This window comes from Heloderma suspectum, chromosome 2, assembly GCF_057233095.1.
Source record: "Heloderma suspectum isolate Gila_16-S chromosome 2, 16-S_ref, whole genome shotgun sequence".
Taxonomy (NCBI): domain Eukaryota; kingdom Metazoa; phylum Chordata; class Lepidosauria; order Squamata; family Helodermatidae; genus Heloderma; species Heloderma suspectum.
This window is the reverse complement of record NC_139459.1, coordinates 209,073,690-209,088,243: the sequence shown is the minus strand read 5'-3', so window position 1 is coordinate 209,088,243 and position 14,554 is coordinate 209,073,690.

Here is a 14,554-nt window from a genome sequence, read left to right as displayed (position 1 = left end):
TTTGTGAAAGGCAAATATTAACCTTCAGTTGAGCCTGTCCCATAGCTACATTTTTGGCTGATGTATGGGTTGTGCATTTGGGCACCACTTATCTCCAGCAAGGGCTGAACCTTGGACTGGTCCTTTCCCCATCAACATGGCAGATGAGCCACACAGTATGTTAAGGAGAGCTATTTGATCCAGTAGAAAGGTGATGAAGCTTCATCTAGTCTGTCCAGCCTTCCCCAACCTGGTACCCTCCAGTTGTTTCACTCTACAAGTCCCAGCATTCCTGACCATTGTCCGCATTGGCTGGGGCTGATGGGAGTTGTAGTCCACCCAGAGAGCACCTCGAAGAACATAGGCACCCAGTTATGGGAAGCTCCCCAGCAAGACATGTTGGAGGTAGCTACTACTTCATTTACTCCTAGAGCCTGGGAATGAGAGATATACTGCTTCTAAACAGAGGTACTATAAGCTATGGCAACCACTAATAGATCCCTGTCCTTTACTCAGAGGCCCTTTCAACTCCTTAGTGGGCCTTCAAGCAAGAGAAGAATTTCTCCAGCCCCTCCACTACTGTTCCTGATGGAGCACATACTCCCAAGAGGCACTGAAAGCCTGATTGTATGCATCTTTAAACAGCCTGGCAGTTCTGATCACCTCTTTGTCTCAGGCTGGGCTGGGGCTGGGCTAAACCCGGAGATCAACCACAGCAAGCGGACGGAAATGCCGGGAATCTGTGAGCTGGTCTTGTCTTGGCCAGCATAAAGCACCCTCACCTGCTGCACCTGCTATTGCTTTAGGTTTGGGCCTTCCACTGAAAGCAGACTGCCCCTTTGGGGTTCTATGAGGAACTGAGAAGAAGAGGTGACACAAATGTCCTGCTCTCCAGGGGTTCCACATCCCAGTTCCCCTCTCCTGCTGTGCCATGGAAGAGCTAAGACATGGCTGCCACAGGGAGCCTCAAAGGGATAGTGCAGCTGAGGGGGGGGCATATGTTTTAATGCAGCCTTCCTCAACTTGGCCACCTCCAGATGTGTTGGACTGCAATTCCCATTATTCCCAGCCAGCATGTCAGGGGAGAGTTCCAGTACATCAAGAGGGGTCCAGGTTGAGGGCAGCTCTTTTAATGCATAACCTTGAGGCACTCTATAGCCCACTTCTCAGCGTGATTGTATATATTTATGCGCACATAGATTTTATTTATTTACTTACTTACTTACTTACAATATTTATGTATCTAGAACAGATTTTGGAGCGGTGAACACAAAAGATAAAACAGCAAGAGCATAAAAAGATTAAAACACCACATTAACATTTCACTTGTTTAAAAACACAATGCCAATAAAAACTGTAACTGGTCAATTAAGGAATGCCTCCTGGAACCGTGCTGTTTTCAGGAGGTGACAAAAACAATATAGTGTTGGTGCCTGCCTGACCTCCAAGGGCAGGGAGTTCCAAAGAAACCGGGCTGCCACACTGAAGTCTCTTCTCCTGGTGGACTCCAACCGGGCCATGGGTCCATGTGGAACCACCAGGAACATGCCCTCTGATTACCTCAGTGACCAGGCAGGTTGGTAAGGGAGAAGGCGCTCTCTCAGGTACCCTGGTCCTGAGTTGTTTAGGGCTTTATACATGGGTACTAAAACCTTAAATCTGACCCAGTAGTGAATAGGCAGCTAATGCAGTTCCCTCAGCAAAGGATTTGCATGCTGAAAAGGGGCAGCTCCTGACAAGAGCCGAGCTGCTGTGCTCTGCACTAGCTCCAGCTTCCGGACCACCCTCAAGGGCAGCCCCACATACAGCGCATTGCAGTAATCCAGTCTTGAGGTTACTAATGCCTGTACCACTGTGGCCAAGCTATCCCTGTCCAGGAGAGGCTGTATCTGGTAAAAGGCACTCCGAGCTGCCACGACCACTTGGGCCTCCAGCGACAGTGATGGAGTACCCCCAAACTACATACCTGACCTTTCAAAGGGAGTGCAACCCCATCTAGAACAGGCAATGAGCCTGTCTCCCAGATTCAGGAACCACTCATCCACAGGGCTTCCGTCTTGCCAAGATTTAGTTTCAGTTTATTGGCCCTCATCCAGCCCATTACTGAGTTCAGGCACTGGTCCAGTACTTGCACAGCCTCTCCTGATTCAGATGTCACAGGGAGATAGAGCTGTGTGTCATCAGCATACTGATAGCACTTGGCTCCAAATCCCCTAATGACCACTCCCAGCAGCTTAATATAGATGTTAAATAACATTGGGGACAAGATGGTACCCTGCAGAACCCCATAGCTCCATTGCCAAGGGGCCAAGGAATGGTCACCCAATGTTACTCTCTGAAATTGGCCCCTTAGGTATGACTGGAACCACTGTAGCACAGTGCCTCCAATACCCATCTCACGGAGTCGATCCAGGAGGATACCATGGTTAATGGTATCAAAAGCCGATGAGAGGTCAAGCAGAATTAACAGGGTTGCCTCCCCCTGTCCCTCTCTCGACAAAGGTCATCCATCAGGGTGACCAAGGCTGATTCAGTCCCATAACCAGGACAAAACCCAGATTGAAATGCATCTAGATAATCAGTATCCTCCAAGAGTGTCTGCAGTTGGTCCACCATGACCCGCTCAAGTACCTTCCCTAAAAAAAGGGTATTTGTGAGTGGGTGGTAGTTGTCTAATACCATTGGATCCAGAGTGGGCTTCTTCAGGAGTGGCCGCACTACTGCCTCCTTAAGAAAGCAAGGACCACCCCTTCCTGAAGGGAAGCATTCACCACACCCTGAGCCCACCCAATCATACCCCCTCAGCTAGCTTTTATTAGCCAGGAGGGGCAAGGATTGAGAGGGCATGTGGTCAGTTGCTTTGCTGCAAGCACAACGTCTATGTCATCGGGATGCAACAACTGAAACGGTTCCCACAAAATCAGCTAGATGGTGGCATCAGACACCTCGACTGGAACTGCACTAACAACAGCATCACGTTCACTGTGGAGACAAATGATTTTGTCCTTGAGGTGCGATGGAAGAAGGTCACAGCAAGTCCTTGAGGGGACCAGGGCCCCATTCACTGGGGATGATGTTAACAGCTTGTGGACCACCTGAAAGAGTTCCTTTGGATGGTTACTTGAGGATGCAATGGAGGCAGCAAAGTATGTAAGCCTTTGCTGCCTGCACTGCCACACAATAGGCACAATTATGTGCTCTAGAGCGTGCTCAGCCATCTTCGCTTCAAGACTTGCGCAATTTGTGCTCTAGCTGACATCCAGCCTGATTCATTGCCTGTAGCTCCCCAGTATACCAGGGAGCAGAATGAGTTCCACAGCACTGGGGAGGTGCAATTGAGTCAATGGCCCTCCACTAGGGATTTATGAACCCACCCCCATCAGGGTTATCAGGACACCCACCCAGCACCTGCCCCTGCTCACTGGTCCTCCGACTGCACTCAAGCCCCTCCTGTGCTTGGTGAGCAGCCTGCACTCACCCTGGCAGCCTCATCAAGCACTGTGGTCACCATTTTTTAAAAAATAAAATGGTAGTTGCAAAAATGTGTATATTTGCATATGTGAAAATGCCTATTTTCACAAAACATGCATTTTTGTGCATACACAAATATGCGGATTCGCAAAATACGCATTTTTGTGAATACCCCAATATGTGCATTTTTTTATTTTTCAAAAAATGGTGACTGTGGAGCTTGACAAGGCTGCTGGGGTGACTGTGGGCCACTTGCTGAGCACAGGCAGGGGGTGAGCGAGGGCAGAGTTTTGGCGAGTGGGGCTCAGGGGTGCAGGCAGGGGGGGTTCTGCCAGATTTCTGGATGTAATTGGGCACCTGCGCCATCCCTACCCTCCGCATCTCACTGTTCCACAGTGATGTTAGGGCCTCAGCTGGATCACCAGCTTTTTCCACTGGGATATCCCCAAGAGCATTCAGAAATCCATCATCAGTCTCATGGGCTGGACCATCCGAATAGGTCCCCCACCCCTGTAGGAGGGAAGTAACGCCACGAGTTCAAATTCACCATGAAATGAGCTGACCATGACAATGGGGTTACTTGGACGCCACCAGTTTTCAGATTACTCATCTCACAGCTTGGAGCAAAAACCAATCAAGGGTATGCCCTGCTTCATGTGTTGGGTCGATGACAAACTGAGACAGCCCCATGGTTGTCATGAAGGCCATGAAGTCCTGAGCTGGAGCTCCAGAGACAGCCTCAACGTGGAAATTGAAGTCACCCAGAACCACCATCCTGCGTTCCTCCAATACCACACTTGAGACCGCCTCTGCCAGCTCGGTCAGGGAGGCTGCTGGGCATGAGGGTGGGCAGTACATCAGCAGCATCCTGAATCTGTCTCTATGGCCCAACATCAGGTGCAGCCCCTCAAGGCCCATTCCAAGGTGGAGTGGTTTCCTGGTGATAGAGATGGCGGTTCTATGAACCACGGCATCTCCCCCCACCCCCGGCCCTCCAACCTATGTTGGTGCTGCACTGCGATGCAACTGCATTAGCAGTTTTTATTGCTATACAGAAGCAAAGTGTGGTGTAGAGGTTAAAAATACTGGACTAGGACTAGGGAGATTTAGGTTTATATCTCCACTAAGCTATAAATCTTACTAGGTGACCTTGGCCCAGCCATTATCTCTCAGTCTGACCTACCTCACAGAGTTGGTGTAAGAATAAAATGGGGTGGGCAAGAACCATATATGTCACCTTGAGCTTCCTGGAGGAAAGGTGGGATAGAAATGTAATAATAATTGTTCAATGGTCACTTCTGGAAGTTCAAAACAAGCAGAAAGAGAAGAAGCCCATGTGACATATACATCTTCCCTTCCACAATTCTAGATGTCAGCTGAAGGCTGTGGAAGGGACACCAGCTCTATTCCCCTATCCAACCCAACTCCTTGGCTGACACTCATGGGGAGAGGAATTGTAAATCTGCTGAGCTTCCTCTCCCATTTCTTCTTTCGAACACACAAAGTAGCTCCATGGCTGCAATGGACTCTAAAGAAGAAGGTTGGCACCCCCTTCTCTCTCCCATACCCTTCTGCTTTATCTTTTTCCATGCTTCCTCTGGAGACACGCAAATCAAAATTCATTACAGGCAAACCTTGTAAATCAGAGCCTGGTTGATACTTTATTGGTGCTGGACACAGTCTAATGTGTGTATACGTGTGTTAGAAATCTGCAGTCCAGTCTTATGCATGCCTACCTAGAAGTAAGCCCCATGGACTTCAGTGGTATTTACTCCCATGTAAGTGCTGCTTTTGCTGATCAGGGTTACAGAATCTGGAGTTGCAGAACAGAATCCTATAAACGTGGGGGGAAAATAGCGACAAAAGTGGGTGTGTGGTATCTGTGCTCTTCATTCCCATTGCTTCCAGCGTTGCCTCCTCTCTACATGTGGGGTGTTGATGAAGATTACTACTCTTATTTCTTTGATCCCTGGAATTTGCTTATTGTGAAAACTAGAGCTGTGCACAAATGGCCTCTCAAAATTCTCCACCTTCTTTGTGAGCAGAGAAAATGGGGGACAATTTCATTGACTTTTTCGGGGAGCAGACATTCTCCAACAGTTTCTCACAGGTAGGGCTCACCATTGGCAGGGGTTGTAGCACAGCTTCTTTCTTTCTTCCTAAGGGTGTTTTGGTTTTTGTGCTGCTATTACAACTATGTTGGCAGCCTGGCCTCCATTTTTCATCCTCCACAGCATCCCATACCTTGCATCATTATGGGACGTTGTGGGGCAGGGGGAGAAGAAAGACAGACACTAGCTCTCTGCAGAATTTGGAGAAAATTCTACAAAGTGGCCTTTTATTTCCAGCAGGGTCAGAAAAGAAAACTCACAGAACTTTTCTGAGAAATATGTCTTCTGATAAATTTTGGCTCAGTTCTAGCTGCCATTCCTTAGGGTTCAGCATCTTTTCCAGAGTCTTCCAAACATTAAATTTCTGACAGGTGACTGTGGATGCATCTTATGTCTAATGTGGGTGCTGATAACACTGCTCCTTCCCTGCAAGCTCTGTCACGGATGTGAAGGCGGCAGTGTTGTGTCCAGCTCCAGGGAAGCAGTAGACCTACTGCTGTGCCAAAATCTGTCCTCCAATTTTCTGAAAGTTTACTTCCCGCATGAAAGAAGCTTCCATTTTTTTCTGCCTCATTCTCAGGGTGTGTTATAATTTATTTAGAATTAATTGTTGGTGGGGTGTTTTTTTTAAGCTTCCCTAATCACTGTGATGTGGCTGAGGGTGCTGTGTGTGTTTTTCTTTTTATTACATGTGTCTCCATTGCTCTGCAGCCTCCAAGCTGCCTGTGCTTCCTGAACGCAAAAAGCCCTGTAGGAGGAATTACCTCACAATGTCTTCTCCTGGGCTTTATTTGAAGTGCAGGAAGCCAAGGAGGTTACAGGCTGCCAGAAATATGATTGTACAATGGAAGACATACACGCTCACACACTCCTCACCACCTCATAAGTAAGATAAGCTCCAGAATCCTGAACCCAGCCCATGAGAATTTCTCCAATGTCTTTTCAAAAGCAAAGTATTTTCTATCAAATTGAATGAGAATGGTTGGAAAAAATGTGGGAATTTTTTTTGGCAAAGCACTGGTGAAAACACCTTGCCCCAAAGAATGGGGTGACTTGTAGAGAATTGCTATTTTGCCCCATCTCTGATCTATAGCACTAGGTTTCTGGAAGCTAAAGAAAATGGAAATTTCACTCAAACAGTAAGCAGAGGAGTTGATGAAGCTCCTTTACCCTCCCTTCTGTTTATGTCAATGCAGGTAATGTTAAGGCTATTAGTTATAATGATAAGCAGTTGCCTGCTTAAGTGGCCCAGTTGCATGAAGTGGACAGTTCATCTGCAGAAGTGATGACAAATGCTGTGAATAGATTTTTCCTCTGTACTTGATGCTTAGAGATAATAAGCACTGCTGTTTCCACACTCAACAGTGTAAAGCTGATCACCAGGTGTCTCTTGTTTTAAATGGGTGTCATTTTCCTGTGGCTGGATTGCATGTCATCCCAGTGAACTCCTAGTAAACTCTGACTACTATTCACTTGCATCAGTGGTTTGGATTGGGATGTGTGCGCACATGCTGCCATTGATGGTGAGTAGCCAGGGCAAGCCTGTTACTGTTCCCTCCACATAATGGATTTGATCAGGCAAGAGGTTTCATTCTAGTCCAAACACACACACACACACACACACACACACACACACTACTTGCTCCAGTCCTGCTCTAGTCACACTTGGAGGCTGTCATCATGGGAGATTTGCTGCGAATTTGGAGTATTTCAAGGTCGTTGGTGGTAGATGACGTTGTGGCCAATATGCAGCCACCCTGGAGATTCCTGGTGGAAAAGCCGGATTTTCTGAGACTACTTTTACTCTGTTTTATTTCTTTAATTCAGGTTCTCTGTGCTTCTGGTGCTGTGTGCCCCAATCCTCCCCATTTATTTCAACATGATAGCCCTGCCCAGGGGTGTGTCTTTCACCTGGTCATGACCTCACTGAGCCTTTTCAGCCTTCAGAATCACCCTGCACTCCCATTTCCCCAGTAATTAGCCACCATGATGCTGCACTTCTCTGATGTTTGCATTACTTCACTTCTCCATTGTTGTGTTAAATCACATCTCTGATAGTGTGTAAAGGCACTTCTTTGATGTTATGTAAAGTCACTTCTCAGATCTGTCATTGCAAGCAGGGAGAAAGTGCCCAGAGAAGGAGAAAGGGTGGTGGTGGTGGTGGTGGAAGCAATAACTCCACAACAGTTTGCTAGAATGGGGCAAAATTGGGGAAGGGGATGCTCTCAGGGGAGCCTTCAGAGGTTGCAGTCAAGAACTGGGGATTTGGGCTTCTCAAGGCAAAAGTGCACACCTTGGGCAACAGGGGAGAGAGGAATAACTCGGCAGCAGATTGCTGGAATGCAGCGAAAGGGGGGTGCTCTCAGGGAAAGCTTTCAGATGCTGCATTTGAACCAGGAATTTTGGCTTCTCAAGGCAGAAGTGCGCACACTGAGGAAAAATGTGGTGGGAGCAATAACTCCATGGCAGATTGCTTGAATGCAGTAAAATTGGGGGAGGGGATCCTCTCATAGGCAGCCTTCAGATGCTGCACTGGATAATTAGGGATTTTGGCATCTTCAGGGAAAACTGCACACATGGGGAAAATTAGTTGCTTTCCATTTATAATAATGTAGTAGCAGGGGAGCCTGGACAGGGGAGGGAAACAAGCCTCTCTCACTAGTTGAGCAGTCCCTGCTGGGTTGATAATGTTCAATTCTACTCCCCCACCCCACCTGGAAGTATGTTCCTTTCAAGCCCTCTGTGACCTGTGAAAAGTGTATTTTTAAGGTAAGGTCCACTCAGCCTTTTTTGCTTCATGTGTCCCTGATGGACCAAAGCTGATTCCATGAAAATCTGGATAATACTCCAATGTGCTTCTCATTCCATTGACGTGAAGATCCCCCCTCCAGATGTGGCTGGGGGTCTATGATCACATGTGTATCCAAATGTGTATCCAGCTGAAATTAATGCAGTGTGGATGGATGATATCCTCATTCAGATATGTATCCAGTTTCTGCCATGGTTCTCAGAAAGTGATAAGCAGTGCAGATCTCTATATCTGGATCAGGGCACATGCTTTCCAGACTTATGGGAGTTTCAAAAGTAGTTTGCGATATGTCAAGGAGGTCAGCTGTTCCAGGAAAACACCCTTCTGCTTGCCCTGCACTAGTAATTGCAGCATGCACATGCCCAAATTACTCTTTGGGGTTGTGGCTACAAAATGGATGAAACTGGCTTATAATTTTTAAATGCCAAGGACTGACAATACTGCAAGTAGTAAGCGACAAGACAAGGACTTGGGTCTGATCAATGAATTTGCAATACTGGCTGTTAAACCTTTTATACAAAGCATATTCCCCATCTGCACTAATTACACTGCAGTGTCTCCCCCAAGCTTTATTCCTCCAACTATTTTCTGTTCCTTTCAGCATCATCTGGTGTGTGTTTTACAGGGACTTGTAGATGCTCTTTCAGTTATTTCCCCTCTGGGGCTCATAAAGTCCATCTGCTGGAGGAGCTGCTGGCCAGCTCCAGGGGAATTCCCAGCCCTTGGTGTGGTCCCTTGCTCTGATGATTTGCAGATTCCGATGCAGCATGTGTTCTGCTACACTGTTTGTTTTGACAGCTTAACAATGCCCGGTTCAGCAGCTGCAGGTGTGTGCAAAGATGCCTCTGCATGGGCTCAAACGGAAGCGTGTGTGTAAGAATGGAAAAAGCCACAACCAATATCCCAGTGTCCTTGCAAAGCACTTCAGCGCAGACTTTCAGTAATACCTTTCTAAAATTTGATTTTAACAAAGTTTCACACAAGAGATGTACTTTGAGGCGTGTGCGTGTGTGCGTGTGCGTGTGTGTGTGTGCATAGTTCAGTTAAAAAAAAGGCTAATGCATCCATTCCTTCTCTTCTCCATAGTTCACAGTCCTCCGCTATCTTCCCTGGATCTTCTGGCCTTAACTGTCTTACATGCATGTGGAATACAGTTCAGAAGGTGGTTGTGGCAGTGACACCATCAGTGTAAGTCATAAGGTTCATCACAGAGCTGGCAAAGGGCTGATTACTGTTGGGATAACAGAATGGCCAAGTCGCATAGAGATGGTGGTAGAATCCTGGATATATCTTTGTTACATTGTTAACCCAGGTCTTCCTCCAAGGAGCTCAGAAGGAGCACACATGATTCTGTCCCTGTCCACCCCCAAATAATAACCTCACAACAACCATGTTAGGTTGAGTGATAGAGATTAGCTCAAGGTTACTCAGGGAGCTTTGTGGCTCATGAGCGATTTGACCAGAATTTCCCCAGTGCTAAAAACATCACATCACACTTGATTTCCAAGGGTGCATTCAAACCACTAGACCAGACTGTCTTTCTCCTGCTCTATCCCTTCATATTTACCCACTTGTTTCCAGTCTTATCACTGCCCGCCTTGTGTGCTTGTATTTTGTTTCAGCATTTTTACATAGCCTGTAAGTTACGACATGTAATAGGGCTCTTTAAAGTGTGCTTTCATTAGCTCATCCATCAACATCACAGCCTTGCAAGGAGGGAAGTCTCTGTTTATTAGTCCACCCTGAGGTACAGAGAAACAAGACTGTAAAGGTGTTTTCGCATATCACAAAACTGGCACTCTTTAGTGACTGCTTGGCTAAATCGCAGCTGCCCAAGGCTAATGTTCTAATGTACAAGTAAGCCCCACCCCTTCAGAAAGACGGAACAGCTACTTGGCTGGCCCTAACCGGGCAGTTGCTCCACATTTCTGAATAGCTGAACTGTGTTAGACAAGACAGAAATATTCAAGACTTCATGAAGCCAGCCCAGACTGTTGTTTGTTTAGCCAAGGGGCAGCTAATTGGGAATGATATATTTTGAGGTCAAAAGGTGTCCTAAAGCTGCCCTGTATGGTACAATGTCTCTGATCATAATCTTGTACACTGCCCCAGTATCCACAAGGATGGTGGATAGTTTGAAAATAAATAACAATATTTTTAATAAATAAAAATTAATTGATTAAGCTGTGGCCCACAAATCGTTTGAGGATGGAGTGTTCGGATTTGTTTTTAGTAGACAGTCTGATTTTCGGATCAGGTACATGTTGGCATAATGTGGAAGAGCTTGTTCACTGAATTGCTGTTTCAGAGATTGCAAGGCACTGGCTAGCGATGCAGGAGAGTTACACCACAGCGCTTGCACAAAAGCCAGTATTTTATGGACATGTGAAGCTGCCTCATAGCGAGGCAGACCATTGGTCCCAGAGATTCCTTGTTGTCTAGTGCTGTCTACTCCAGGCTCTCCAGTATCTTGTACAAATTACAGAGGTCTTTCTCATCACCTGTTGCTGGATCCTTTCAACTTGGGATGCTGAGGGCTGAACAGGGAACCTTGTGTATGCAAAACACATGCTCTGTCACCGAGCTATGGCCCCAGCCCAATTCTATTCTTGACTACAATGATGTATGCAGAGCCAGTCCTATCATTAGGCAAAGTGAGTCGGTTGCCTCAGGTGGCAAATGCAGGAGGCGGCAGCAAAGTGTTGGGGAGAGAATTGTGTGCCACGTGGCCTATCCTGTGTCCCTTTGGCTAGCCTGTTGCTTTCAGGTGTGGTGGAGGATGCTATCCCATTGTCAGTGTTGAAGAAAAATTCAACTGTCAGTCCAGTTGGCTTTTGTACATGGAATGGGAGGGGGCACCATCTTGTTCTCTGCCTCAGGCAACAAAAGGTCTTGGGCGATCCCTGGATGCATGACTGGCTTGTTCGAAGTTTGCCGAAGTTCCTCCTCCTTCCAGAGGTTTCAGCTCCTTTGGTAGGTCCAGTTTTTTGTTCTCTTTGCAGTGGATATTCAGCCTACCCATCCAGGCCCTACCCCTTGTGCCCACCCAGCACCCTAACGCCAGAGGATCAGGGGCTAAATCCAAATGTGCCACTTGCCTGGGATAAGGTGGATGGGATCCAGTGGGAGAAATAGGGAGGGGATTGCGTGGCATCGTCTGGAGCAGCAAAGGATATACTTCTATTGCCCACTACTTCCAGTCCTCCTCACTTTCTTTTCCATTGTCAGAAATGTATCCCCTCCCTCCTCAGCTAATTTTTACCAACAGCACACAATGAGATCAAGATTGATAACTTAGCTTACAGCATGCAAGAGAGGTGTGTGTGAGTGTGTGTGTGCGTGCGTGCATGCCGGGGTGCTGGCAGGGTAGGAAGGGGAATCCCTAAACCATGAACGTTCTGATTCAGTGATCTTGGAAGTTTGCCTTCAGATAACTCAAGGAAATTCCAATTTCTATCATAATATGCTTCATGTCTGAAAAGCACTTATACTTCCTGTGGCTTTCCCTCCACTTTCTCTCCCTGGGTATACATTAAACCACCCATCTCAGACAAATGCCAAGGCATGAAACCAAGTGTGACTTAAATTGCCCTTATCATTTTGTAAGTTACTGACTGCCCTTTGCAAGGAATTGCACCGGGAAACACTGACTCAGTTGCAGAAGTGGGAGTGGAAGGTGGGAAGAGATGCTTGTTTGGTTCAAGTTTCACCTTTTCCCCAATTCCTTTGATAAGTAAAAATGAAAACAGTTCAGTCTTTCTTAATTCTTTCCAACACAGGATTAGCTACCTTCATGACCTGGTCACAAAGCTTTAGAGTGTGGCTGTTAAATCCTGAACCCACAGCGGTTTTAAGAAAGCTTCAAAGATTTGTTCGCTGTCACTGTTTTTGAAGTCTGTTTCACTGGTCACCTGCTTCAGACTTGCACCTCAGGAAGCAAACACACACCTGTGAGAACTCTTCAGTAAATGTGTCTATAAGTGAAAGGTTGACATTGTAGATGTCCCCCCTCTCTTGCTGACAGTGAAGTTGCTCGATCCAATAGATCAAATAGATGCATTCATGCAGGCTTATGTGCATGTAGCAGAAGAGGGCTCAGAGAAACAAGAACCTTGACATCCACCTAAATACTACACAGGGTATACATGTACATTATAGCATACTGTATTGTGGTTTTAAACTGTGAGCAATTCTGAGTGATACATGAGCACTACAAGGGCAGAATATACATCTCAGTATAAATAAAAATAAATAAATATCCACTTGGAAACCTGCGCATGGTTTTCTGAGATGGATACTCTGCTTCTCCACAAGTGCAACACTATGTGTGCAGGCTTGTGCTGCATTGTATTTCCCTCAAAAGGTGTGTGTGTGTGTGTGTGTGTGAATGTGAACGTGAGATATTGTTTATGATATTGTCTTACTTGCAGAGATATTATACCAAATGTGTATGTCTAGTATGGTATACAACTCTAGTTCGTAACTGCTGTAGAAATGTAACTAAAATTTGTGATCTCTGTATATCATAGCCAGGCTCTTATTTGTTACATTAGTTACCTGCCCTTCCATCAACTCAGAGTGGACTTGCAAGGTTGAATTTCCACACAGTCCTACATGAGGGGTCACGGTGTTTGCAAAGTGAGCCTTATTGGATCTGGTGCTACCCAAGCAGATGTTAGACCAGGATTCTGTCAGCCAAATAGCTAGAGTATTATGACATACATCCGTATGAAGGATAATTTTGATACAATGGGGAGACATAGTGAGAAAGGTGGTTCCACAACTATTGAAGAGGTACAGGGTGAGGGCTAGAGAAGCTCACTGGGAAAGAGGCCAAGCAGCATCCACTACTGATGCTCCTGCTGACTGGGCATTGTTGATCGCAGAGAATATGAAGCGAGTGGCCATCTGCCAGCCCATTAAGAGTTAACTGGGAAGGACTGAGCTCCCACATTCCACCCTGAAATTGCCGCATCATTTAACTGTATTTGCAAGATATTTTTCCCCCTCACACCCCAATTCCCGCATCATTTCTGAAAATAATAACAGTGTATAAAGTGGCTGCTTTGTTGCCAGGGGTTCAGCTCTCATTTATTTTAATCCTAATATGCTTAACTAGGGAGACGCTCCCCAGTAATGTTTTTAATTGTAATAACTACTGGGTTTTAAACAGCACTAACTACCATGTGTGAAGAGCCAGGCTGGCTAAGTTCCATACCCCAAGCTGCCCTGCTCACTGGCGCCAGGCGTATCCTCCTCGGCTGATTCTACAGGGCTGGGCCCCGTTTGTAGACAAACCAAGGGAGCATCCATAGGCCCAAAACCACAGCTGAGGTGATGTAAGGTAACGGATTAATATTCAAGGGGGCATCTTAACCAAGGGGGAGTGAAGCAATGCGTACATTGATTGGCAGTAGATCAGTGGCTTTGTTCAGAAAGTAGATCTCTAGATGTTTTGAACTTCACCTCCCAGCATTCCTGACCATTGGCCATGCTGGCTGGGACTTCTGGGAGGTGATGTCCTAAACACATCTGGAGATGTACCTCCTGCCCTTCTCTGATTTAGTTAGTCTTGGAGTGAATATGAGTCCTCTGGGTCAGAGATTCTCAGTGGCCAATGGGCTTCCAGCCCAGCTGGTTAAATGACGGCTCTGAAAACTATTGCTAGCACTGCCTGTTTGCATCATCAACTGCCATTATAAGGGCCAATGTGCTGGCTCCCTCCGACATTGGGGACCTATCTAGATCTCCACCCTCCATGTACTTCACTCTTGATTTTCAAAACTGCAGAGGAAACTTCTCAAAATGTTTATTCACTGAGATTTCGTAAAGAGGAGGTTTGCCCTCAGAGGTATAGGAGGGGCTCATGGGTAGTTACTGGACTATAAAACAATTAATAAGAAAACAACATGTAAGACAGAGCACACTGATAAACAGTTTGAGCAGCTAAAAGACCAAGAAAATCCCAAACTGAAATATACAGCTCCAGAGCAGCTAACTAAAAATCTAGACCCCGCCCCCCAAGCAATCAATATAATCAAACAATATAAGTAAGCCACTGCCCAAAGTGACAGTAAAGAGGAGACAGACATGCTGGGTCTAAAAGATAGCTGGGATGATCTGTCCTCTTAAGAGCATGTTCTACAATTGGGATGCAACTACAGAAAAGGCCCTGTCTCCACCA